The sequence below is a fragment of the Hyla sarda genome, chromosome 7, assembly GCF_029499605.1.
Source record: "Hyla sarda isolate aHylSar1 chromosome 7, aHylSar1.hap1, whole genome shotgun sequence".
Lineage (NCBI taxonomy): Eukaryota > Metazoa > Chordata > Amphibia > Anura > Hylidae > Hyla > Hyla sarda.
Window position 1 is genome coordinate 161,744,739 of NC_079195.1, and position 26,032 is coordinate 161,770,770.

At 45.1% G+C, this 26,032-nt stretch overlaps 1 protein-coding gene across 2 annotated transcripts in view; it reads right to left on the bottom strand.

Moving 5' to 3' along the window:
• Positions 1–26,032, bottom strand: part of NDUFV1 (NADH:ubiquinone oxidoreductase core subunit V1) — a 75,937-nt gene that overhangs the window by 44,943 nt on the left and 4,962 nt on the right. Inside the window, exon 1 of one of the 2 annotated variants that reach the window (XM_056531146.1) lies at positions 3,974–4,119. The exons of the other annotated variant lie outside the window; for it this stretch is intronic. The gene's annotated coding sequence lies outside the window, so the exon portion shown is untranslated. Of the gene's footprint in view, positions 1–3,973; positions 4,120–26,032 lie in introns of those variants that run through there. 2 annotated transcript variants of the gene reach the window in all.

Sequence of the window (26,032 nt, forward strand, 5' to 3'; positions counted from 1 at the left end):
AATATATATATATATAATTAAGGAGGTAAAAATAAGATAGAGACCCACAAAATTTGTAATATAATTTTTTCCAAAAGTACGGAAATACTCCACATGTGGACATAAATTGCTCTGCGGACACACAACATAGTTCAGGAGTGAGAGAGCACCGCGTACATTTGAGGCCTAAAATGCCAGAATTATGACTTACCGATAATTCGGTTTCTTTGAGTCCACCATGACAGCCACCAGAGAGATGGTCCCCTTGGACCTAATAGGGACAGGAACAGAGAGTTTAAAAGCCCCTCCCCTCCCACCATTCCTCAGTGTTTTACAAATTACCCTTTAGGGACAGGATAAGATGAATAGGTAACACAAATATAATAAAATAATATAACATGAAGGGGCTGTCATGGTGGACTCAAAGAAACCGAATTATCGGTAAGTCATAATTCTGAATTTTATTCTTCGTCCACTATGACAGTCACCAGAGAAAAACCAAATAAATAATTTAGGGGGGGGGGACAATAGCATGTAGAACTTTCCTACCAAAAGAAAGAGCCTGACTATCTGAAAGATCCAGCCTATAATGCTTAAAGAAAGTATGGGAACTAAACCAGGTGGCAGCTTTGCAGATTTGATCTATAGAAGCAGCAGATTTTTCAGCCCATGAAGTAGACATGGCCCTAGTAGAGTGAGCTTTAAGTCCTTTCGGGACTGGTTCCCCTTTAGATACGTAGACTTCAGAGATGACCGTTTTTAGCCAACTCGCAATAGAGTCCTTTGAGGCTCTTTTGCCTTTGTTAGGCCCCTGAAATTGTAAAAGTAATTGTCGTCTTTTCTCCAAGGATTAGTTACTTCTAGATATCTTAACAGACGTCTAAAGTGTTAAAAGTTTTTTCTTGCTCATTCCTAGGATTGTCACAGAAAGAAGGGAGCACAATCTCTTGTCATCTGTGGAAATTAGAAGCAACTTTTGGTAAAAAGGCCGGATCCAACCAGAGTCACTCTGTCATTTGAAATAGTCATGTAAGGCTCTCTAATTGACAGGGTTTGGATCTCCCCCACTCTCCGAGTAGTTGTTATAGCAATTAAGAAAGCGGTTTTTAAAGTAAAAAATCTTAGGGAGATTTCTTCCAAAGGTTCGAAGGGATTGACTTTCAGCCCTGAAAGGACCCAATTCAGATTCCAGGAAGGAGTCCGTACTGGAATCCTAGGTTTAATTCTGACTAAGGCCCTAAAGAACCGTTTTATCCAGCGATGATCAGCTATTTGTTGATCAAATACTGCCTCTAAAGCCGCCACCTGGACTTTAAGGGTACTTACCGATAAACCCTTTTCAAACCCTTCTTGTAAGAAGTCTAAGATACAGGGGATATTAGGTTTGGAAAGATTCAATCTTTTAGGAGACATCCAGTCAACAAATTTGTTCCAGATCTTCATATACATTTTAGATGTAGAAGGTTTTCTACTTTTTAGAAGTGTAGCAATTACTTTTTTAGACAGACCTTTTTGCTTTAAAATCGACTCCTCAAAATCCAAGCTGTGAATTGTAGATTTTGAATTCCTTGATGTGAAACTGGTCCCTGGAGGAGAAGATTGTCCATCAGAGGTAAGGAATAAGGGTGGTCTATGGCCAAACTTTTCAGAAGGCAGAACCAGACCCTTTTTGGCTAAAAGGGAGCCACAAATATTACTGTCAGCCTGCTGTCTCGAATTTTTGCTAGTGACCTGGCAATTAAAGGAATTGGAGGGAACGCATAGGCCAGAGGAAAATTCCAAGCTTGGGCTAGAGCATCCACTGCTTCTGGATTGTCCCTTGGGTTCAAAGAAAAAAATCTCTCCACTTTCGCATTCGTCCGAGATGCAAACAGATCTATACATGGTTTCCCCATTTGTTTACTAGAGACTGGTAAATCAGGGGATTTAGGGACCATTCCCCTGGGTCTAAAATTTTCCGACTCCGGAAATCCGCCACTAGATTGCAGGAACCCTTTAAATGCACTGCCGTGATGGAGGCTACATTTGTTTCTGCAAATTCTTGCAGATATCACTTGTAGCGCTCTGTGTTTTGTGCCACCTTGGTGTTTGATGAACGCTACTGCCGTAGAGTTGTCTGAATACATCTTTAAGTTCTTATTTACTACCAGATTCTTGGCGGCTTGTAGAGATTCTCATATCGCTCTCAACTCCTTGTAGTTTGACGAGAACTTTTCCAGATGAGGAGGCCACTGACCTTGGAAGTATTGTCGGTTTATGTGGGCTCCCCAGCCCCAAGCGCTCGCATCTGTAGTTATAATTGTTTGGTCCGGGAACCAACAAACCCCCCTCTGAAGGTTTGCTTTTTTCAGCCACCAATTCAGAGACCTTGATACCCTGGGGGATAGATGAAATTTCTTTTCTAGGGAAAGTTGGGTTTTGTCCCATACTGACAAGGCTTGCAGCATACGTAAATGGAACTGAGCCCACTGGGCGGCAGAGTCTCAGTATCTTCAGATGCAAAAAAATATTTAGTATTTACTGGCTTAGAGGGTCCTGGAGAAATTTCTCCTTCTTCCATACCCTCTAGGTTGGATCTAGATACAAGATCCTCCTCCCCAGAATCAGAATCCAGAACCACTTTGGGTCTCTTAGCTGGAGGCTGAACATCTCCGACTTTGACCAGACTCTTACTGCCACAAAGAATACCAGGTTGTAAATTAGGCATATAACCAGATGAATACTGAAGAGGGTTACTAGGTAGGTAACCAGTAGCAACAGAAGAAACATTAGCTGGCTCAGCACTGGTGAAAGTCGGATATACATTAATAGCAGACGGAACATTCATGGATGACTGACTGCTAGAAGACGGAGTTAAATTAAATCCGGCCAGAGATGACTGTATTTCTTGGCGAATAAGTGATCACATAACTTCAGAAATACACGGTTTCTCTTCTTAAACTACTTTAGATATACAATTTTTGCATAATTGTTTTTTATATGTCTCCGGAAGTTTAGCATAACACAAAAACGCATTTGCGAATTTTCGCTTTAGGTTTTTGTGAAGGTTCCTTATCTCCCTAAGAAAGAAGGAACCACAAATCAGAAGCTAAACAGAGAAGTATTTGCAGCAGAAAATATGCAGCAAAACACTCACAGCTGGAGAAACAAGCTGCTCTATAGCATCAGCCTTGGAGGAAGCCTGTGAGTCCATGGAAGCCACAGGACAACATAGACACACGTAACACTGATTTTCCTACCTTTATCCACCAGGAAATTCAAATTTTGGTGCCTTGAGACGTCACATCCGCCCCGCCGGCACCTCCGTACAGCCCGGAACTTCCACTCAAGGAGCCCCACTTCCCCCAGACAGAATTAGGCGCTGCACACTCACGCAGTATCCCACGGGGAAGCCAGGAAGCCGGGCAGCAGCAGTCCATACACCGCCGCAGACTCCAGGAGACCACCGACAGCTCACAGAGCCCCCGCCGACAGACCCCTGGAGCGCCACCGAATCTAAGGACCCGGCACGGAGGTAAATGTAGCCCGCGCGGGGCACATGGGCGGAGGATACCGCAGTATCCTTAGCGTGTGGACATATAGCTCCCAGGAGGGCAGTCACCCACGCACCCAGAGGCCGGGACAGGTCCCAGCGACTAAGGGGAAAAAATGGGTTAGGGGCTCCAGAGGAGACCGCAACCCTCCCCAGGGAAAAGATTAAAATAAAAGTAAAGAAACCCGAATTCCACATCAGACCCGGAGCTCTGTCCTGGACCTAATAGGAACAGGAAACCACTGAGGAATGGTGGGAGGGGCTTTTAAACTCTCTGTTCCTGTTCCTATTAGGTCCAAGGGGACCATCTCTCTGGTGGCTGTCATGGTGGACGAAGAATAAATTAGGAGTTACACCAGCATTTTAGTGTAAAGATGGTACCTGTTATTAAGCCATATTTTCAAAACTAACTAAAACCCCTTCTGCCTTAAAAAAAAGGTTTTAAAAAGCTCTGCATCATACCTTTCTCCATGATCATATTGTGTGGGCTCCCGGCAGGAGAAAGCAGCAGGCACGAGGTCACTGAAGCCTGTGAAAGCTGTGCCTCGCCATGCCCCACACACACTTCCTGAGTTTGGTCTCCTGCCAGGCCAGGGAACAAAACTAGTGGGGGTTTTTACAATCACATAAAAAACTAAAACTTTAGCAGCAAGTAAATAGAAAAGCTTCTTCTAATTAAATAAGGAACAATGGCCCAGATTTATCAAACTGAGAGAAAAAGAGGAGTGATTTTTCCACAGCAACCAATCACAGCTCAGCTTTCACTTTACCAGAGCTTGATAGCTGAGCTGTGATTGGTTGCTGTGGAAAAATCACTCCACTTTTTCTCTCACACAGTTTCATAAATCTGGTCCAATATGTTTAAAGTGTAGCTTGGTGACAGGTACTCTTTAATTTTACATTTTCACTGCACACTGTTCCAAAATTGTGTAAAACACGCCGGCTAGACTTAAATATTCATAAGCGCCAGTCACACGAGCGTTCACGTAACCAGTGCTTATGAATATTTAACGTGTCACCAAGTTCACCCACACTAAACCCAATACACTGGGTTGTAGTGTAGGCGAATAGGATTCAAACGAGGGGTCACTTACTTATAGGGATGTAAGAAAAAAATTGATTCGCACAATTATCGCTTGGCGATACTGAATCTATTCAAAATATTTTTGAATCGATCCTTTTAGGGATGTGGAGTTTGTATCTCCTGACGCCCGGAACAGCATGTCCCGGGCATCAGGAGATACAAATTCCACATTTGTGGAGCCGGGTAGGCTGGATCTGACGCGGCGGAGCTCTGGGTGTACGGAGCGGGCTCCGACTCGTGCCCGCTCCATACTCTGTGGCCCCCGGCTGATTTCAGTAGCCGGGGTCCGCTGATGCATCACCGCCGCTAATATCCAGCATGCGGTGCTCTGCAGTGTGTATGGAGCAGGCTCCGGACTCCTGCCTGCACCATACTCTGCAGCCCCCGGCTGTTCTCAGTAACCGGGGGCCGCCGCTAATAGCCAGCATGCGGCGATCGCAGCGGCTGGCTATTAACCCTTTAGATCGCCGCTGTCAAAGCTTACAGCGGCGTCTAAAGGGATCTGTGAATGCTCCCTGGTGGGCTAGTGGGGTGGATCGCCCCCCTGCAGCACGATCGCGGGCGGGTGATCCACTGTGGAGGTAGTCGGAGGGCTTACCTCTGCTTCCCTGCTCTATGTGGCTCTGTCATTGATAGAGCCTGGCTGGACCAGGCTCTATCAATGGATCGCAGATCAATGGAGTTCAATAGAACTCTATTCATCTGTCTCAGGAATCTAATGATTCCTCCTAAAAGTCTAATAAAGTGTATAAAAAATAAAGTTTTAACCCCTTAAGGACTTAGGACGTACCTGTACGTCGTAAGCCGCTCCCGGTGTTAAAAACGGCGTCACGCCGTGACCCCGCATCACACCGGGTCGGTCCCGGCTGCTAATCATAGCCGAGACCCTGGGCTAACAGCGCGCGGCACCGATCATTGTGCCGCGCGCTGTTAACCCTTCAGATTCGTCTTAAAACGAAAGTAAACGCTTCCCCGGCAGCTCAGTCGGGCTGATCGGGACATCGCGATAAAATCGCGATGTTCCGATCAGCTGGGACGCAGGCGGAGGTCTCCTTACCTGTGTCCGTGGCGTCCGATCGGGGTTTGATTGCTCCAAGCCTGAGCTACAGGCTTGAGAAATAGAGCCCCTATCTCGCTGATCCCTACAGAGCTATGGCTCTGCAGGGATCAGCATAGGAGATCAGTGTGTGCAGTGTTACAGGTCCCTATGCGAGCTATAGCACTGCAAAAAAAAAGTGAAAAAAAAAGTTACGTTTTTTTAACCCCTTCCCTAATAAAAGTTCAAATCACCCCCCTTTTCCCATAAAAAAAAAAAACTGCAAATAAAAATAAACATGTGGTATCGCCGCGTGCGTAAATGTCCGAACTATAAAATTATATAATTAATTAAACCGCACAGTCAATGGCGTACGCGCAAAAAAATTCCAAAGTTCAAAATAGCGTATTTTTGGTCGCTTTTTATATCATGAAAAAATGAATAAAAAGCGATCAAAAAGTCCGATGACTACAAAAATTGTACCGCTAAAAACGTCAGATCACGGCGCAAAAAATGAGCCCCCATACCAACCCAATCGCTGAAAAATAAAAAAGTTATAGGGGTCAGAAAATGACAATTTTAAATGTATAAATTTCCGTGCATGTAGTTATGATTTTTTCCAGAAGTACGACAAAATCAAACCAATATAAGTAGGGTATCATTTTAATCATATGGACCTACAGAATAAAGATCAGGTGTCATTTTTACTGAAAAAAGTACTGCATAGAAACGGAAGCCCCCCGTTTTTTCTTCAATTTCGTCGCACAATGATTTTTTTTTTTCGTTGCGCTGTAGATTTTTGGGTAAAATGACTGATGTCACTGCAAAGTAGAATTGGTGGCGCAAAAAATAAGCCATCATATGGATTTTTAGGTGCAAAATTGAAAGGGTTATGATTTTTAAAAGGTGAGGAAGAAAAAACCGACAGTGCAAAAACTGAAAACCCCTCAGTCCTTAAGGGGTTAATAAAAGTGTAAAAGACATTGTTTTTTAGACATAGGGATATATCGCTATGTATCGTCACATAGACGGTATCGCGATATATCGGGATATATCGAATCGCCACACTGGTATCGCAATTCGAATCGTATAGCCAAATTCTTGGCGATTCACACCCCTACTTACTTATTTTTGTCAACTGGCTGGCGAGATATATGCTTCTATAGTTCCAGGATTTCTATAATGAATAAGCTCACTGAAGGAGTCTCCGCGCACGCTGGCTGCTTCCCTCTCACGAAGTAAAGCTCCTAAGGCCACCCCGCCTCATATTCATTAGCTTCAACTCACATGATCACATTGCTCTTTCTAAAAGCACATGCGCCGCTCTTTCTCCAGCTCTCACGTCATCAGGACAGCGTACAGGGAGAGCTCTTCTCCGAGGGGACGAAGGGAGGAAGAAGGGGAGCGCGGCAATTGGTTCTCTAACAGAGCGCAACCAATCAAGTGTTGGTGGGAGGGGGCAGGACTAAGGCGGAGGTCGAGGAGGGTGATTGGAGGGGGAGAGCTGGCTTAGGTGTGATGCAATTCCGCAAAGAGCGCTGCAATCACGTGAGCTGTGACTCCACTGACTGCCTTAGGAGCTTCACTCTGAGAGAAAGAGGCGGCCAGCTGGCAGGGGAGACACCTTCAGTGCGCCTATTCATTATAGAAATCCCGTGACTTTAGAAGCATATATCTCGGCAGCCAGTTAACAAAAATAAGTGACCCCTCGTTTGAATCCTGTTCATCCACACTATACCCAGTGTATTGGGTTTAGTGTGGGTGAACTTGGTGAAAGTTTTCCTTTAACTCCTTAAGGACTGAGCCCTTTTTCACCTTAAGGACTCAGCCATTTTTTGCAATTCTGACCACTGTCACTTTAAACATTAATAACTCTGGAATGCTTTTAGTTATCAATCTGATTCCGAGATTTTTTTTTCGTGACATATTCTACTTTAACATAGTGGTAAAATTTTGTGGTAACTTGCATACTTTCTTGGTGAAAAATCCCAAAATTTGATGAAAAATTTGAAAATTTTGCATTTTTTTTAACTTTGAAGCTCTCTGCTTGTAAGGAAAATGGATATTCAAAATAATTTTTTTTTTTATTCACATATGCAATATGTCTACTTTATGTTTGCATCATAAAATTGATGAGTTTTTACTTTTGGAAGACATCAGAGGGCTTCAAAGTTCAGCAGCAATTTTCCAATTTTTCACAAAATTTTGAAACTCGCTTTTTTTCAGGGACCAGTTCAGGTTTGAAGTGGATTTGAAGGGTCTTCATATTAGAAATACCCCATAAAAGACCCCATTATAAAAACTGCACCCCCCAAAGTATTCAAAATGACATTCAGTCAGCGTTTTAACCCTTTAGGTGTTTCACAGGAATAGCAGCAAAGTGAAGGAGAAAATTCACAATCTTCATTTTTTACACTCGCATGTTTTTGTAGACCCAATTTTTGAATTTTTACAAGGGGTAAAAAGGAGAAAATTTTTACTTGTATTTGAAACCCAATTTCTCTCGAGTAAGCACATACCTCATATGTCTATGATAATTGTTCGGCGGGCGCAGTAGAGGGCTCAGAAGGGAAGGAGCGACAAATGGTTTTTGGGGGGCATGTCACATTTAGGAAGCCCCTATGGTGCCAGAACAGCAAAAAAAACCACATGGCATACCATTTTGGAAACTAGACCCCTCGGGGAACATAACAAGGGGTAAAGTAAACCTTAATACCCCACAGGTGATTCACGACTGTTGCATATGTAAAAAAAAAAAAAAAAAAAAAAACATTTCCCTAAAATGCTTGGTTTCCCAAAAGTTTTAAATTTTAATAAAAGGTAATAGCAGAAAATACCCCCCAAAATTTGAAGCCCAATTTCTCCCGATTCAGAAAACACCCCATATGGGGGTGAAAAGTGCTCTGCTGGCACACTACAGGTCTCAGAAGAGAAGGAGTCACATTTGGCTTTTTTGAAGGAAATTTTGCTCTGGGGGCATGCTGCATTTAGGAAGCCCCTATGGTGCCAGGACAGCAAAAAACCCCACATGGCATACCATTTTGGAAACTAGACCCCTTGGGGAACGTAACAAGGGGTAAAGTGAACCTTAATACCCCACAGTGGTTTCACAACTTCTGCATATGTAAAAAAAAAAAAATAATTTACCTAAAATGCTTGGTTTCCCAAAAAATTTTCATTTTTACAAAGGGTTAAAGCAGAAAATACCCCCCAAAATTTGAAGCCCAATTTCTCCCGATTCAGAAAACGCCCCATATGGGGGTGAAAAGTGCTCTGCTGGTGCACTACAGGTCTCAGAAGAGAAGGAGTCACATTTGGCTTTTCGAAAGCAAATTTTGCTCTGGGGGCATGCCGCATTTAGGAAGCCCCTATGGTGCAAGGACAGCAAAAAAAAACAAAAAACACATGGCATCACATTTTGGAAACTAGACCCCTCGGGGAACGTAACAAGGGGTTAAGTGAACCTTAATACCCTACAGGTGTTTCACGACTTTTGCATATGTAAAAAAAAAATTATTTTTTTTTACCTAAAATGCCTCTTTTCCCAAAAATTTTACATTTTTAAAAAGGGTAAAAGCAGAAAATACCCCCCAAAATTTGTAACACAATTTCTCCCGAGTACGGTGATACCCCATATGTGACCCTAAACTGTTGCCTTGAAATACGACAGGGCTCCAAAGTGAGAGCGCCATGCGCATTTGAGGCCTAAATTAGGGACTTGCATAGGGGTGGACATAGGGGTATTCTAAGCCAGTGATTCCCAAACAGGGGGCCTCCAGCTGTTGTAAAACTCCCAGCATGCCTAGACAGTCAGTGGCTATCTGGCAATACTGGGAGTAGTTGTTTTGCAACAGCTGGAGGCTCCGTTTTGGAAACAGTGGCGTACCAGACGTTTTTCATTTTTATTGGGGAGGGGAGGGGGGTTGTATAGGGGTATGTGTATACGTAGTGTTTTTTACTTTTTATTGTGTGTTAGTGTAGTGTTTTTAGGGTACAGTCGCACGGGCGGGGGTTCACAGTAGTTTCTCGCTGGCAGTTTGAGCTGCGGCAGAAAATTTGCCGCAGCTCAAACTTGCAGCCGGATACTTGCTGTAATCCTCCGCCCATGTGAGTGTACCCTGTACGTTCACATTAGGGGGGGGGGGGGGGAAACATCCAGCTGTTGCAAAACTACAACTCCCAGCATGTACGGTGTATCAGTGCATGCTGGGAGTTGTAGTTTTGCAACAGCTGGAGGCACACTGGTTGTGAAACACAGAGTTTGGTAACAAACTCAGTGTTTTGCAACCAGTGTGCCTTCAGCTGTTGCAAAAGCTACAACCCCCAGCATGTACGGACAGCGGAAGGGCATGCTGGGTCTTGTAGTTATGCAACAGCTGGAGGCATACTACTTTGGCTGGGGATGCTGGGGACTGTAGTTATGCAACAGCTGGATACACACTGGTTTGCTACATAACTCAGTGTGCCTTCAGCTGTTGCAAAACTACAACTCCCAGCAGTCACCGACAGCCAACGGGCATGCTGGGAGTTGTAGTTATGCAACCAGCAGATGCACTACTACAACTCCCAGCATGCACTTTAGCTGTTTGTGCAAGCTGGGAGTTGTAGTTACACAACAGCTGAAGGTACACTTTTCCATAGAAAAAATGTGCCTCCAGCTGTTGCAAAACTACAAGTCCCAGCATGCCCATAAGGGCATGCTGGGAGTTGTGGTGGTCTGTCTCCTGCTGTTGCATAACTACAGCTCCCAGCATGCCCTTTTTGCATGCTGGGAGCTGTTGCTAAGCAACAGCAGGAGGCTGTCACTCACCTCCAACGATCCTCGCCGCACAGGTCAGTCCCTCGTCGTCGCCGGCGCGGCCGTCGCTCCTGGGGCCCCGATCCCAACATTAACGCCGGGGATCGGGGTCCCCAGCACCTGGGGTGCACGTCCCGCACCCGCTCACGTCCTCCGGAAGAGGGGCGGAGCGGGTTGCGGGAGTGACACCCGCAGCAGGCGCCCTGATTGGTCGGCCGGTAATCCAGCCGACGAATGAGGGCGATCGTGAGGTGGCACCAGTGCCACCTCACCCCTGCAGGCTCTGGCTGTTCGGGGCCGTCTCCGACGGCCCCGAACAGCCTGTAATTCCGGGTCACCGGATCACTGGAGACCCGATTGACCCGGAATCTGCCGCAGATCGCTGGACTGAATTGTCCAGCGATCTGCGGCCATCGCCGACATGGGGGGGCATAATGCCCCCCCTGGGCGATATGCCCCGATGCCTGCTGAACGATTTCAGCAGGCATCGGGCACCGGCTCCCCTCCAGCTAGCGGCGGGGGGCCGGGATTTGACAGGACGTACTCAAACGTCCTGAGTCCTTAAGGACTCGGAAAAGGGGCCGTTTGAGTACGTCCTGCGTCCTTAAGGGGTTAAAGAGTACCTGTCATCAACAAAAACTTTTAATATGTTGTTCATAATCATTAATGAAGACATATTGTAATATATCTTCATTACAAAATATTAATATTTATACCAGTTTTTTCATTTTATACTTTTGGCCAATAGGGGGTCACTCTTCTATGCCTGGTCTGCAGGCAGCTTCCTATGCTTTTCATAGTAAGTGTACAGCTTTTAGGACTAATGCTGAAAGGGCACTGGTCCTTCCACAGGAAGTTCAGTACTCTCAGCTCAAAACTCGCTCCCAGCCTGGAGCAGCACTGTGAGCTACAAGCCTGCACATGCCTCTCATATAACAGAGGCCAATCACCTCCCCCTGCTCATCACCACACGTTGTCTTATACATTGTATTATCTCACTACACTCCCTGCTCTGTGCCCCCCCCCCCCCTGACATTCATCTTAATTACTGCCTCTGTAATTGCTCCCACCGCTCCTGGTTCTCAGCATTGACTTTTTAGTGCAGAGACACACAGGAGAGAGAGAGAGAGAGACAGAGGCTGCCGTCCCTCCCCTGTACTTAATCTGTATGCACACTGCAGAGCAGTGTTTCCCAAGCAGGGTGCCTCCAGCTGTTGCAAAACTACAACTCCCAGCATGCCTGGACAGCTGTTGGCTGTCGGGGCATGCTGGGAGTTGCAGTTCTGCAACAGCTGGAGGTACCCTGCTTGGGAAACACTGCTGCAGAGGGAAAGCAGCATACAGGAAGACTGGGCGAAGCAGAGTCCCGGCCAGGCTTCATGTGACATCATGCCTGCCGGGACCTGCCTCCTTCCACCCCTCAGAAAGACAGTGCTCCTGAGCTAATGAAGAGGGATAAATAAAAGGTATTTCCACAGTGTTTTAAACCTCAATAAACACAGGGATAGGTATAGTTAGAGTAAGGGACAGATGGGGAGGGGAATCAGGGAAAGTTTAGTTGATGACAAGTACTCTTTAAATTCAGCCGGCGAGCCCACCTCAAAGCGCAAGTCAGCGCTGGAAGAGGGGGACCTTCGGGGGATTGGGGCTCCGGACTGCAGGTAGGTATAGTAGTCCGAGACCCCACATCGGTCTCCTGTTTACCCGCACTATAACCCGGTGTATTGGGTTAAAGTGCGGGTGAACGGGTGAAAGTTTTCCTTTAATGTCTTATTTTATGAAGCCAACATATTGTATATGTGAATCAATGTGTCATTAATTTGGCAAGACCATTTCAAATTTAGAAAAAAAAATAATAATAATTTTTTCAAGAAAAGATGCAAGTATCGACAAAAATGTACCACTATCTTAAAGTAGAATATGTCACAGAAAATAATCTCAGGATCAGAATGATAAGTAAAAGCATCACAGATATATTAATGCATAAAGTGACACAGGTCAGATTTAAAAAAAAAAAATTGGCCTGTGTCCTTAAATGGGCACTGTCATGAAAAATAATTTTTGATATGTTGTAGTACTCAAGTACTACAACATATCTCTAATATACTTTTATTTAAAAAAATGCTTTTAAAACATTTTAAAAGCAATTTGAAATTCGGCCACTAGGGGGCGCCCTCCTAGTGGCCGAATGCAGTGCGGAGTGACGTCACTGCAAAATTCCGACTGATTCCGGCAGGGCATCAGTCGAAATTTTGCGCAGGCGCAGTAACAGCCAGGGCTCCGCATCGGCTTCCCGCACTCGCCGACGGCCCTGCTGCAAGGTGCAGGCGGCGCGGGGGGTTGGCTGCTACAGCAAGGTGCGGGAAGTGCTGCTCCAAGGTACGGGGGGGATGGGGAGAGCTGCTGCAAGGTGCGGGGCGCTGCTGCAAGGTACGAGCGGGATGGGGGGCGCTGCTGAAAGGTACGGGGGAGGATGGGGGGTGCTGCTGCAAGGTACGGGGGGGGGGGGGGTTTACTTACCGAGCGGCAGGAAGAGTCTCCCCCGCACCCGTCCCTCCCGCATCGGCTCCTGGCTCACTCCTTCCCCCATGAAACTCCTGTCCTGGGTGCCTCCAGTTGTTTTACCACTACAACTCCCAGCATGCCCTGACAGCCAATAGATGTCAGGGCATGCTGGGAGTTGTAGTGGTGAAACAGCTGGAGGCACCCTGTTGGGAGAACTAAAGGCAGAAGTCCCCCCCAGCAGGCATCAGTGACGTGGTGCCTGCTGGGGAAGTCTGCCTGGTAGTGAGCACACTACCAGGCAGACTAAATGCCATTTTAAAAATAGTAAAAAAAATAAATAAAGGCAGGGAGGGTGTTAGGGATAGAAGTGCAATAGGCAGGGACAGAAAAAAAAAATCATGATGGTGGGAGCTACCCTTTAAGGCCAAAATGGTCTGTCCCCTAAATGGGCACTGTCATTAAAACACATTTTTGCTACTGCACTCCTTATGGTAAATAAAAAATCCATCTAATGTACTTTGTTTGAAAAAAACTGAAGTTTTCTATGTTTTATTTGTGTTTTAAAAAGCTGCCACTAGGTGTCTCCCTACTTGTCCAGAGCACATTTCACCCCATCTCTAGCACTGACTAAACTCCTGCTGGACTGGCAAAAGTCCAAAATTAAGAAATGTGGAGGGGGGTGTGTGTGCAGCCTTAGGCTACTTTCACACATGCCATTGTGACCCGCCAGTACACCGACTGTTGCAAAACGACGGGAGTATAGCGGGAGAATAATTAGTGCATGCACCGCTTGTCTCTGACGCTATACTCCTGTAAAACAAAGGAGCTCGTTTTAATCAATAGGAACCCGTTGTGATCTGTCTCGATAACAGCCGTTAAAGGCCCAAAAAAAAAAAGAGCCTAACAGACTCGTTACGGGCGGGTCCCAACGGCAGTGTGAAAGTAGCCTTAGCCAATTATAGTTCACCTCACAATGAACTGCCATGGGCTGTGTGTAGCAGAGTGAAGGAGGAAGATCTCCCCTGTATGGTTTCAGATGATATTATGTCTGCTGGGTAACGCGCAATCTGCTGTGCAAGTCCTTTGCTCTCCCCGGGAACAGGACATAACGAGTCCCCGCACTAAACAGCAGCAGACATGCTCCCTCCATGTCGGTTTGATACTTCTTAAACTCCTTGGGGATGGAGGGCGGCGATCGTGGCAAATCGCCGGTCAATTCAAGCCGCGATCCGGGCCAATCAGGTCCGGCATACCCAGACCGTGGGAGGCGGCATCCTGGAGCAGCGGCGGAAGCAGGAGGAGTGCGGCCGTGAAGTGCGGCGTAGAGAAGGCTGCAGTGAAGATCGCGGTATGTGACCTTCACTGTAGCCTTCTAAAAGCTGCAAAACTACAACTCCCAGCATGCCCACACAGCCAAAGGCTGTCTGGGAATGCTGGGAGTTGTAGTTTTTCAACATCTGGAGGGTCACAGTTTGGAGACCACTGTGTAGCGGTCTCCAAACTGTTCTTCCCCAGTTGTTGCATAACTACAACTCCTAGCATGCCCAGACTGTCCAGGCATACTGGGAGTTGTAGTTCTGCAACATCTGAAGGGCCAGATATTGCAGAACTACATGACCAGCATCCCTGACTGTCTGGTCATGCTGGGAATTGTACTTTTGCAACAGTGTTGGCACACTGGTTGGGAAACACTGAGCTAGAGTCTGTTTCATAACTAAGTGATTCCAACCTGTGTGCCTCAAACTGTTGCAAAACTACAACTCCCAGAATGCACTAACTCAGTGGTTCCCCACCAGTGTACCTACAGCTGTTGTAAATCTACAACTCCCAGCATGTACAGTCTGTCAGTGCATTCTGGGAATTGTCATTTTGCCACAGCTGAAGGTTTGGGGGGCGCCCCCCCATGTGAATGTACCCCCCCCCCCCCATGTGAATGTACCCACATGGGCGGGTTTACAGCGGGTTTCCTTCTACAAGTTTGAGCTGCGGAAAATTTTCCGCCGAAGCTCAAACTCACAGCGGAATACTTACTGTGAACCCCCGCCTGTGTGAATGTACCCTAAAAACACTACACTACCACATAATAAGAAGTAAAAAACTACATATACACCCCCTTACACGTCGTCGTCCCCCCCCCCCAATAAAAATGAAAAACGTCTCATACGGCAGTGCTTCCTAGACGGAGCCTCCAGCTGTTACAAAACCACAACTCCCAGTATTGCCGGACAGCCATAGACTGTCCCTGGCAGGCTTGGAGTCTTGCAACAGCTGGAGGCAATCTGTTTGGGAAACACTGTAGTAGGGTTTTGGTGGAGACAAGCCCCATCCTTGTGTCGGGGTCCGCCCCCTATTGCAAATTCCTCATTTAGCCTCAAATGTGCATGGCGCTCTCTCACTTCAGAGCCCTGTCGTATTTCAAGGCTACAGTTTATGGCCACATATGTGGTATTTCCGTACTCGGGAGAAATTGCGCTACAAATTTTAGGGGGATTTTTCTCCTTTTATACCCCTTATGAAAAGGTAAAGTTGGGGGCTACACCAGCATGTCAGTGTAAAAAAAAATTAAAATTTTTACACAAACATGCTGGTGTTGCCCCATACTTTTCATTTTGACAAGAGGTAAAAGGAGAAAAAGACCCCAAATATTTCTAACGCAATTTCTTCTGAGTACGGAAATACCCCATATGTGTACGTAAAATGCTCTGCGGACGAACTACATGGCTCAAGAGTGAGAGAGCGCCATGTACATTTGAGGCCTAAATTGGTGATTTGCACAGGGGTGGCTGATCGTTACAGCGGATCTGACAGGAACACAAAAAATAAACTCACGTGACCCCATTTTGGAAACCACACCCCTCATGGAACGTAACAAGGGGTATAGTGAGCCTTAACAACCCACAGATCTATAAATTTTCGTTAAAGTGGAACATGAAAATTAAAAATTAGTTTTTTCCCCCCTGAAATGCTGGTTTTACCCCAAATTTTTAATTTTCACAAGGGGTAATAAGAAAAAAAAAGCCCCCCAAAATTTGTAACCCCATTTCTTCTGACTATATAAATACCCCATATGTGGATACAAAGTGCTCTGCGGGCGAACTACAATGCTCAGAAGAGAAGGGGCGCCATTGGGCTTTTTGAGAGAGAATTAGGCTGGAATTGAAGGCTGTGTGTGTTTACAAAGCCCCCATGGTGCCAGAACAGTGGAACCCCTCCACATGTGACCCCATTTTGGAAACTACACCCCTCAAGGAATGTAATAAGGGGTGCAGTGAGCATTTACGCCACACAGGTGTCTGACAGATTTTTTGAACAGTCGTCCGTAAAATAGAAAAGTGTAATTTTTCAATTGCACAGCCCACTGTTCCAAAGATCTGTCAAATGCCAGTGGGGTGTAAATGCTCACTGCACCCCTTATTAAATTCTGTGAGGGGTGTAGTTTCCAAAATAGTATGCCGTGTTTTTTTTTTTTTTACTCTCCTGGGATCATTGGGGCTTCCTAAATGCGGCATGCCCCCAAAAACCATTTCAGAAAAATTCGCTCTCCAAAATCCCATTGTCGCTCCTTCCCTTCTGAGCCCTCTAGTGCACCCACAGATCACTTTACATCCATATATAAGGTATTTCCTTACTCGAGAGAAATGGGGTTACAAATTTTGTGGTGCATTTTCTCCTATTACTCCTTGTGAAAATGAAAAGTTTGGGGTAACACCAGCATTTAAATGTTAAAATAAAATTTTTCATTTTCACGTCCCACTTTAACAAAAGTTCGTCAACCACCTATGGGGTGTTAAGGCTCACTGTACCCCTTGTTACGGGCCTTAAGGGGTGTAGTTTCCAAAATAGTAGGCCATGTGTTTTTTTTTTTTAGCTGTTCTGGCACCATAGGGGCTTCCTAAATGCAACATGCCCCCTAAAAACCATTTCAGCAAAATTTGCTTTCCAAAATCCAAATGTGACTCCTCTTCTGAGCATTGTAGTTCGCCCGCAGAGCATTTTATGCCCTAACATGGGGTATTTCCATACTCAGAAGAGATGGGATTACAAATTTTTGGGGGCATTCTCTCCCAATACCCTCTGTAAAAATTGTAAATTTGGGGGGTAAAACTGCACTTTAGTGAAAAAAAAATTTTTTCATTTACACATCCAAATTTAGGGGTGTTAAGGCTCACTGGACCCCTTGTTACTTGCCTTGAGGGGTGTGGTTTCCAAAATAGTATGCCATGTGTTTTTTTTTTTTTTGCTGTTCTGTCACCATAGGGGCTCCCTAAATGTGACATGCCCCTTAAAAACCATTTCAGAAAAATTCACTCTCCAAAATCCAATTGTTGCTCCTTCCCTTCTGAGCCCTCTACTGCACCTGCCAAACACTTGACATACACATGAGGTATTTCCTTACTCGAGAGAAATTGGGTTACAAATTATTTAAAATTAGTTATAAATTCAAAAACTGGATCTACAAGAACATTCGAGTGAAAAAAAAATGAAGATTTTGAATTTTCTCCTTCACTTTGCTTCTATTCCTGTCAAACACCTAAAGGGTTAAACTTTCTGAATGTCATTTTGAATACTTGGAGGGGTGCACAGGGGTGTGGAAATTTTATAAAAAAACTACTTGTCCATGGGACTAAAATGGAGCAAAATCTACTTGTCCCTCATGACGATCCACTTGTCAATTTCACTTTTACGTTCAAATTTTTTCCTCCTCGCCTTATAATAGCCATAAATACCTACTATAATGATACCTTTTAATTTTTCAATAACATTCTCTGAACCAAAAAGTATATATGTGTGAAATTGAAATATTAAAAGATAATTTTGCAGATTTGGTGGTTTTCTTTTCTACGCCATTTACCTTGTGGTCAGATAACATGTTATTTTGATACTTTAGGCCGGCCTGATTACAGTAATACCAGATTTGTATAGTTTACGTCATGTTTTACTAATAAAAAAATTCTGAATTTTTTCGAATTTTTTGAATTGCCATTTTTTTGACCCAGTAGCTTTTTTTTCCTGCGCATATCAGGCAGTATGAGGGCTCATTTTTTGCACCATAATCTGTTTTTTGTATCAATACCATTTTGGTATTGATCTGACTATTTTAATCGCTTTTTAACTTTTTTTTCTGTAATATTATAAAAATTGCAATTCTGTGGTTTGGTATATATATATATTTTAGGGATCGACCGATACCGTTTTTTTTTAGGGCCGATACCGATAATCGGAGGAGGTTAGGGCCGATAGTCGATAACTTATACCGATATTCCGGTATAAGTTATCGGCTATTTAATCCGCTGCGACACCGCTGCAGATCATTGATTTAAAGCGGGTGCTTTAAATCAATGATCTGCAGTGGCTTTTGCGGGGCCATAGGCCGCCGCCACCACCCGCTTCTCTCCCCCTACCTGTCAGGGTGGTCCGGGCCATCCATCCTTCCTTCCTGTAGTGTCCGGGGGCGTTCCGGGTGAAGAGTGAACCGGTCCGGGCTGTCCTTTTTCTCCGGCGGTCATCTTCTCCACTCTGGACAGGCTCCGGCCTAGTACGCTGCATAGACGCCGCTGCGCAGTGACGCGCATGCGCAGCGACGCACCTGACGTCAAGGCATAGCGTGTACTAGGCCGGAGCCTGCCCGGAGTGGAGAAGATGACCGCCGGAGTAGAAGGACAGCCCGGACCGGTTCACTCTTCACCCGGAAAGTCCCCGGACATTACAGGAAGGAAGGATGGATGGCCCGGACCACCCCCATTACGGGTAAGTTTAATTTTTTTATTGACTCGGAGGGTGGGGGAGGGGCCCGACCGGTATAGCGGTATGGGCAAAAATCCATACCGGTATACCGCCCAGCATCACGGTGGGGGATGCGACGCGGTGCGGTGGGTCGGGGGTGCGGCGGGTCGGGGGGGGGGGGGGTGGCGGTCGCGGTGCGGGGGGCAGGGCATTATCGGCTTATCGGCAAAGTAATTGCCAATAACGATAATGCCCAAAATCGTGATTATCGGCCATACCGATAATCGGTCGATCCCTAATATATATATATATATATATTTTTTTTTTTACATTTACCATACGGGATGCATAATGTGATATTTTAATAGGTCGTACAATTACGCACGCAGCGATACTAAATATGTTTATTTTTATTTTGTTTATATGTTTTTATATAGGAAAAGGGGGTGATTTTAACTTTTAACACAGAAGGGGTTAATGTGTATCTTTTAAACTGTAAAATGTATTTATTTATTTATTTATTTTTTACACTTTATTAGACTTTTAGGAGGAATCATTAGATTCCTCATACAGATCAATAGAATTCTATTGAACTCAATTGATCTGTGTGCTCTGTGATCCATTGATAGAGCCTAGTCCAGCCAGGCTCTTTCAATGACAGAGCCACGGGACAACAGGGAAGCAGAGATAAGCCCTCTGGCTACCTCTATAGTGGATCTCCCCCTCGTGATCGCGCTGCGAGGGGGCGATCCACCTCACTAGCCCACCAGGGAGCATTACATGTCCTTTTAGACGCTGCTGTCAGCTTTGACAGCGGCGATCTAAAGGGTTAATAGCCAGCCGCGGCGATCTGGCTATTAGTTGTGGCCCTCTGCTACTGAAAACAGCCGGGCTGCAGAGTCCGGAGCCCACTCCATACAGACTGAGTGCCGCATGCTGGCTATTAGCGGCGGTGTGAGGTGCAATCTTGCGCTGCATGCAGACTTGCGTCCGCTCCTCCCCTCAGCTCTCCGAAGCTAGAGCTGTACAGAGCGAAGGCAGAGGACGCAGGTCTGCGCGGGAAGAAAGAAGCCCCCTCATCTCCCCCTTCGGAGGACGCAAGTTTCCACAACTGGGGGCTGCAGAGTATGGAGCGGGCAGTAGTCCGGAGCCCGCTCCATACAGACTGCTGAGCGCCGCCGCGCTTGTCAGGTCAGGCCCTGCTTGCCCAAAGCCGGGCTAAGGGCCTGAAAAATTCCCCTGCCCGGCGCCCGGAACTGCATGTCCCGGGCGTTGGGCGATAGGAATTCCACATCCCTGGGTGCAGTTATTATAATGGGGTCATTTATGAGGTATTTCTAACATGAAGACCCCTCAAATCCACTTCAAAACTGAACTGGTCCCTGAAAAATTCCGATTTTGAAAATTTTGTGAAAAATTGGAAAATAGCTGCTGAACTTTGAAGCCCTCTGATGTCTTCCAAAAGTAAAACATCAAAAATATTGTATTTGTGAATCAATATATAATGTATTTGCTATGTCTGTTTTCCTTACAAGCGGAGAGCTTCAAAGTTAGAAAAATTATAAATTTTCAATTTTTTCATCAAATTTTGGAATTTTCCCCCAAGAAATGATGCAAGTATCGACAAAAATTTACCACTAACATATAGTAGAATATGTCACGAAAAAACTATCTCGGAATCAGAATGAAAAGTAAAAGCATTCCAGTTATTAACCCCTTAAGGACTCGGCCATTTTTTGCAATTCTGACCACTGTCACTTTAAACATTAATAACTCTGGAATGCTTTTAGTTATCATTCTGATTCCGAGATTGTTTTTTCGTGACATATTCTAATTTAACATAGTGGTAAATTTTGTGGTAACTTGCATCCTTTCTTGGTGAAAAATCCCAAAATTTGATGAAAATTTTGAAAATTTAGCATTTTTCTAACTTTTAAGCTCTCTGCTTGTAAGGAAGATGGATATTCCAAATAATTTATTTTTTTTATTCACATTTCCAATATGTGTACTTTATGTTTGCATCATAAAATTGATGTGTTTTTACTTTTGGAACACAAGAGGGCTTCAAAGTTCAGCAGCAATTTTCCAATTTTTCCCAAAATTTTGAAACTCTCTTTTTTTCAGGGACCAGTTCAGGTTTGAAGTGGATTTGAAGGGTCTTCATATTAGAAATACCACACAAATTACCCCATTATAAAAACTGCACCCCCCAAAGTATTCAAAATGACATTCAGTCAGCGTTTTAACCCTTTAGGTGTTTCACAGGAATAGCAGCAAAGTGAAGGAGAAAATTCACTATCAATTTTTTACACTCGCATGTTCTTGTAGACCCAATTTTTGAATTTTTGCAAGGGGTAAAAAGGAGTATTTGTATTTGAAACCCAATTTTTCTCGAATAAGGACATACCTCATATGTCTATGTTAATTGTTCAGCGGGCGCAGCAGAGGGCTCAGAAGAGAAGGAGCGACAAATGGTTTTTGGGGGGCATGTCACCTTTAGGAAGCCCCTATGGTGACAGAACAGAAAAAAAAAAAACCACATGGCATACCATTTTGGAAACTAGACCCCTCGGGGAACATAACAAGGGGTAAAGTGAACCTTAATACCCCACAGGTGATTCATGACTTTTGCATATGTAAAAAAAATATATATATTTTTTCGTAAAATGCTTGGTTTCCTAAAAGTTTTACATTTTAAAAAGGGTAATAGCAGAAAATACCCCCCAAAATTTGAAGCCCAATTTCTCCTGATTCAGAAAACACCCCATATGGGGGTGAAAAGTGCTCTGCTAGCGCACTACAGGTCTCAGAAGAGAAGGAGTCACATTTCGCTTTTTGAAAGCAAATTTTGCTCTGGGGGCATGCCGCATTTAGGAAGCCCCTATGGTGCCAGAACAGCAAAAAAAAATAAACACATGGCATACTATTTTGTAAATTAGACCCCTTGGGGAACGTAACAAGGGGTTAAGTGAACCTTAATACCCCAAAGGTGTTTCACGACTTTTGCATATGTAAAAAAAAAAAAATAATAATTTTTATCTAAAATGCTTCTTTTCCCAAAAATGTTACATTTTTAAAAAGGGTAAAGCAGAAAATACCCCCCAAAATTTGTACGGGTACGGCGATACCCCATATGTGACCCTAAACTGTTGCCTTGAAATACAACAGGGCTCCAAAGTGAGAGCGCCATGCGCATTTGAGGCCTAAATTAGGGACTTGCATAGGGGTGGACATAGGGGTATTCTACGCCAGTGATTCCCAAACAGGGTGCCTCCAGCTGTTGTATAACTCCCAGCATGCCTGGACAGTCAGTGGCTGTCTGGTAATTCTGGGAGTAGTTTTGCAACAGCTGGAGGCTCCGTTTTGGAAACCGTGGCGTACCAGACGTTTTTCATTTTTATTGGGGAGGGGGGCTGTGTAGGGGCATGTCTATATGTAGTGTTTTTTACTTTTTATTTTATTGTGTATATAGTTTCTCGCTGGCAGTTTGAGCTGCAGCAGAAAATGTGCCGCAGCTCAAACTTGCAGGCGGATACTTACTGTAAACCTCCGCCCATGTGAGTGTACCCTGTACATTCACATTGGGGGGGGGGGGGGGGGGAGAAACATCCAGCTGTTGCAAAACTACAACTCCCAGCTTGTACGGTCTATCAGTGCATGCTGGGAGTTGTAGTTTTGCAACAGCTGGAGGCACACTGGTTGTGAAACACCGAGTTTGGTAACAAATTCAGTGTTTTGCAACCAGTGTGCCTTCAGCTGTTGCAAAAGCTACAACCCCCAGCATGTACGGACAGCGGAAGGGCATGCTGGATCCAGGGGGGGGGGGGCAACGGGGCAATTTCCCCCCCCCCCCCCCCCCCCGAGTTTGCAGCATGCAGCACCCGCCCCACCACCTTGCATGGTGGAGCCGGAGCTGTAAGCTCCAGCTCCACCATTCACTAACCTGTCACACAGTGTGTGAGCTGCGGGGACGCGATCCACTAAAGGCCGGCGCGATGACGTCACATCATCGCGCCGACGCCCAGAGATCCTGTCCCCGCAGCCTGCATACTGTAAGTACTGAAGAGTATGCTCAGGGCCCAGGGGATTTGGGGAACTATATCGTACAGGAGGAGGGGGATTTAAAAACTTGGAAAAAGGGAATATTTAATGTGAGGGGCTACCGGGCAAAGCACAGGGGGCATTATATGGGAAGAGCACATGGCAGGGGGCCCCCCTGTGCTGTGCCCCTCACATATAATGCCCCCTGTGCTGTGTCCCTGGGCTGAGGGCTGCACTACAGGACATAGACTGGGGGGAGGTGTTGTCAAATACTGATACAGAAGGTAAATGGGACATCTTTAAATCAACCCTAAATAACTATACATCTAAATATATACCAAAGGGGAACAAATATAAAACGATTAAAACTAAATCCTACATGGCTGACACATGATGTTAAAAGAGCAATAAACAACAAAAAAATAGCCTTCAAAAAATACAAATCTGATGGGTCAGCGATAACATTTAAACAGTACAAAGAGCTTAATAAAATCTGTAAAAATGTAATAAAAACAGCAAAAATTCAAAACGAGAGACAGGTGGCCAAAGAAAGCAAAACTAATCCTAAATATTTTTTTAGATATATAAATGCAAAAAAACCAAGGACAGAGCATGTAGGACCCCTTAATAATGATAATGGGGATGTTGTCACAGGCGATCAAGAGAAAGCGGAGCTACTGAATGGGTTCTTTAGTTCTGTATACACTATGGAAAAAGGAGCTGACATTGGCCAGGTCAGTGCTGGTAACACATCATGTAATGTACTGAACTGGCTTAATGTAGAGATGGTACAAGGTAAGTTAAGTGATATAAATGTAAGCAAATCCCCAGGGCCGGATGGACTACACCCAAGAGTTCTTAGAGAGGTAAGTTCAGTAATATCTGTACCCCTGTTCATGATATTTAGAGATTCTCTGGTGTCTGGTATTGTGCCAAGGGACTGGCGCAAGGCGAATGTGGTGCCAATCTTCAAAAAGGGCTCTAGGTCTTCCCCAGGAAACTATAGACCAGTAAGTTGAATGTGCATTGTGGGTAAATTGTTTGAAGGACTTATAAGGGATTACATACAGGAATACATAGGGGATAATAGTATTATAAGTGATAGCCAGCATGGGTTTACTAAGGATAGAAGTTGTCAAACCAATCTAATTTGCTTTTATGAAGAGGTGAGTAGAAGCCTTGACAGAGGAATGGCTGTGGATATAGTGTTTCTGGATTTTGCTAAAGCGTCTGATACTGTCCCTCATAGACGTCTGACAGGTAAGTTAAGGTCTTTGGGTTTGGAAATTTTAGTTTGTAACTGGATTGAACACTGGCTCATGGATCGTACCCAGAGAGTGGTGGTCAATGATTCGTAATCTGATTGGTCCCCGGTTATTAGTGGTGTACCCCAAGGTTCTGTACTGGGCCCGCTGTTGTTTAATTTATCAATGATATAGAGGATGGTATTAACAGCTCTGTTTCTATCTTTGCAGATGACACCAAGCTTTGTAGCACGGTACAGTCTATAGAGGATGTGCATAAGTTACAAGATGACTTGGATAGACTAAGTGTCTGGGCATCCACTTGGCAAATGAGGTTCAATGTGGATAAATGTAAAGTTATGCATCTGGATACTAATAAGCTGCATGCATCGTATGTCTTAGGGGGGATTAAACTGGCAGAGTCACTGGTAGAGAAGGATCTGGGTGTACTTGTAGATCACAGACTACAGAATAGCATGCAATGTCAGGCTGCTGCTTCCAAAGCCGGCAGGATATTGTCATGTATCAAAAGAGGCATGGACTCAAGGGACAGGGACATAATACTCCCCCTTTATAAAGCATTGGTACGGCCTCACCTGGAATATGCTGTTCAGTTTTGGGCACCTGTCCATAAAAGGGACACTGCGGAGTTGGAAAGGGTGCAGAGACGCGCGACTAAACTAATATGGGGCATGGAACATCTTAACTATGAGGAGCGATTAAAGGAGTTACAATTGTTTAGTCTTGAGAAGAGACGTTTAAGGGGGGATATGATAAACGTATATAAGTATATTAATGGCCCATACAAAAAATATGGAGAAAAACTGTTCCAGGTTAAACCCCCCCAAAGGACAAGGGGGCACTCCCTCCGTCTGGAGAAGAAAAAGTTTAGTCTCAAGGGGCGACACGCCTTCTTTACCGTGAGGACTGTGAATTTATGGAACGGTCTACCTCAGGAACTGGTCACAGCAGGAACAATTAACAGCTTTAAAACAGGATCAGATACATTCATGGAACAAAATAACATTAATGCTTATGAAGAAATATAAAATCCCATCCCTTCCCCAATATCGCGCCACACCCCTACCCCTTAATTCCCTGGTTGAACTTGATGGACATATGTCTTTTTTCGACCGTACTAACTATGTAACTATGTAACATATAAATTATATGTGTGGGGCACAGCACAGGGGGCATTATATGTGCGGGGCATAGCAAAGGGGGCATTATATGTGAGGGGCACAGCACAGGGGGCATTATATGTTAGGGGCATAGCACAGGGGGCATTATGTGTGTGGAGCACAGCACAGGGGGCATTATATGAAATAATGCCCCCTGTGCTGTGCCCCTCACATATAATGCCCCCTGTGCTGTGTCCCACACATATAAATTATGTGTGTGGGGCACAGCACAGGGGGCATTATGTGTGGAGCACAGCACAGGGGGCATTATATGAAATAATGCCTCCTGTGCTGTGCCCCTCACATATAATGCCCCCTGTGCTGTGCCCCTCGCATATAATGCCCCCTGTGCTGTGTCCCACACATATAAATTATATGTGTGGGGCACAGGGGGCATTATATGTGAGGGGCACAGCACAGGGGGCATTATTTCATATAATGCCCACTGTGTTGTGCTCCACACATATAATGCCCCCTGTGCTGTGCCCCACACATATAAATTATATGTGTGGGGCACAGGGGGCATTATATGTGAGGGGCACAGCACAGGGGGCATTATATGTGAGGGGCACAGCACAGGAGGCATTATTTTATATAATGCCCCCTGTGCTGTGCTCCACACATATAATGCCACCTGTGCTGTGCCCCTCACATATAATGCCCCCTGTGCTGTGCTCCACACATATGCCACCTGTGCTGTGCCCCACACATATAGTGCCCCGTGCTTTTCCCCACGCATATAATGCCCCCTGTGCTGTGCCCATCACATATAATGCCCCATAATGCACCCCTCATATATAATGCCCCCATCATGCACACCTCACATATAATGCCCCCATCATGCAGCCCTCATATATAATGCCCCCATCATGCGCCCTTCACATATAATGCCCCCGTCATGCGCCCCT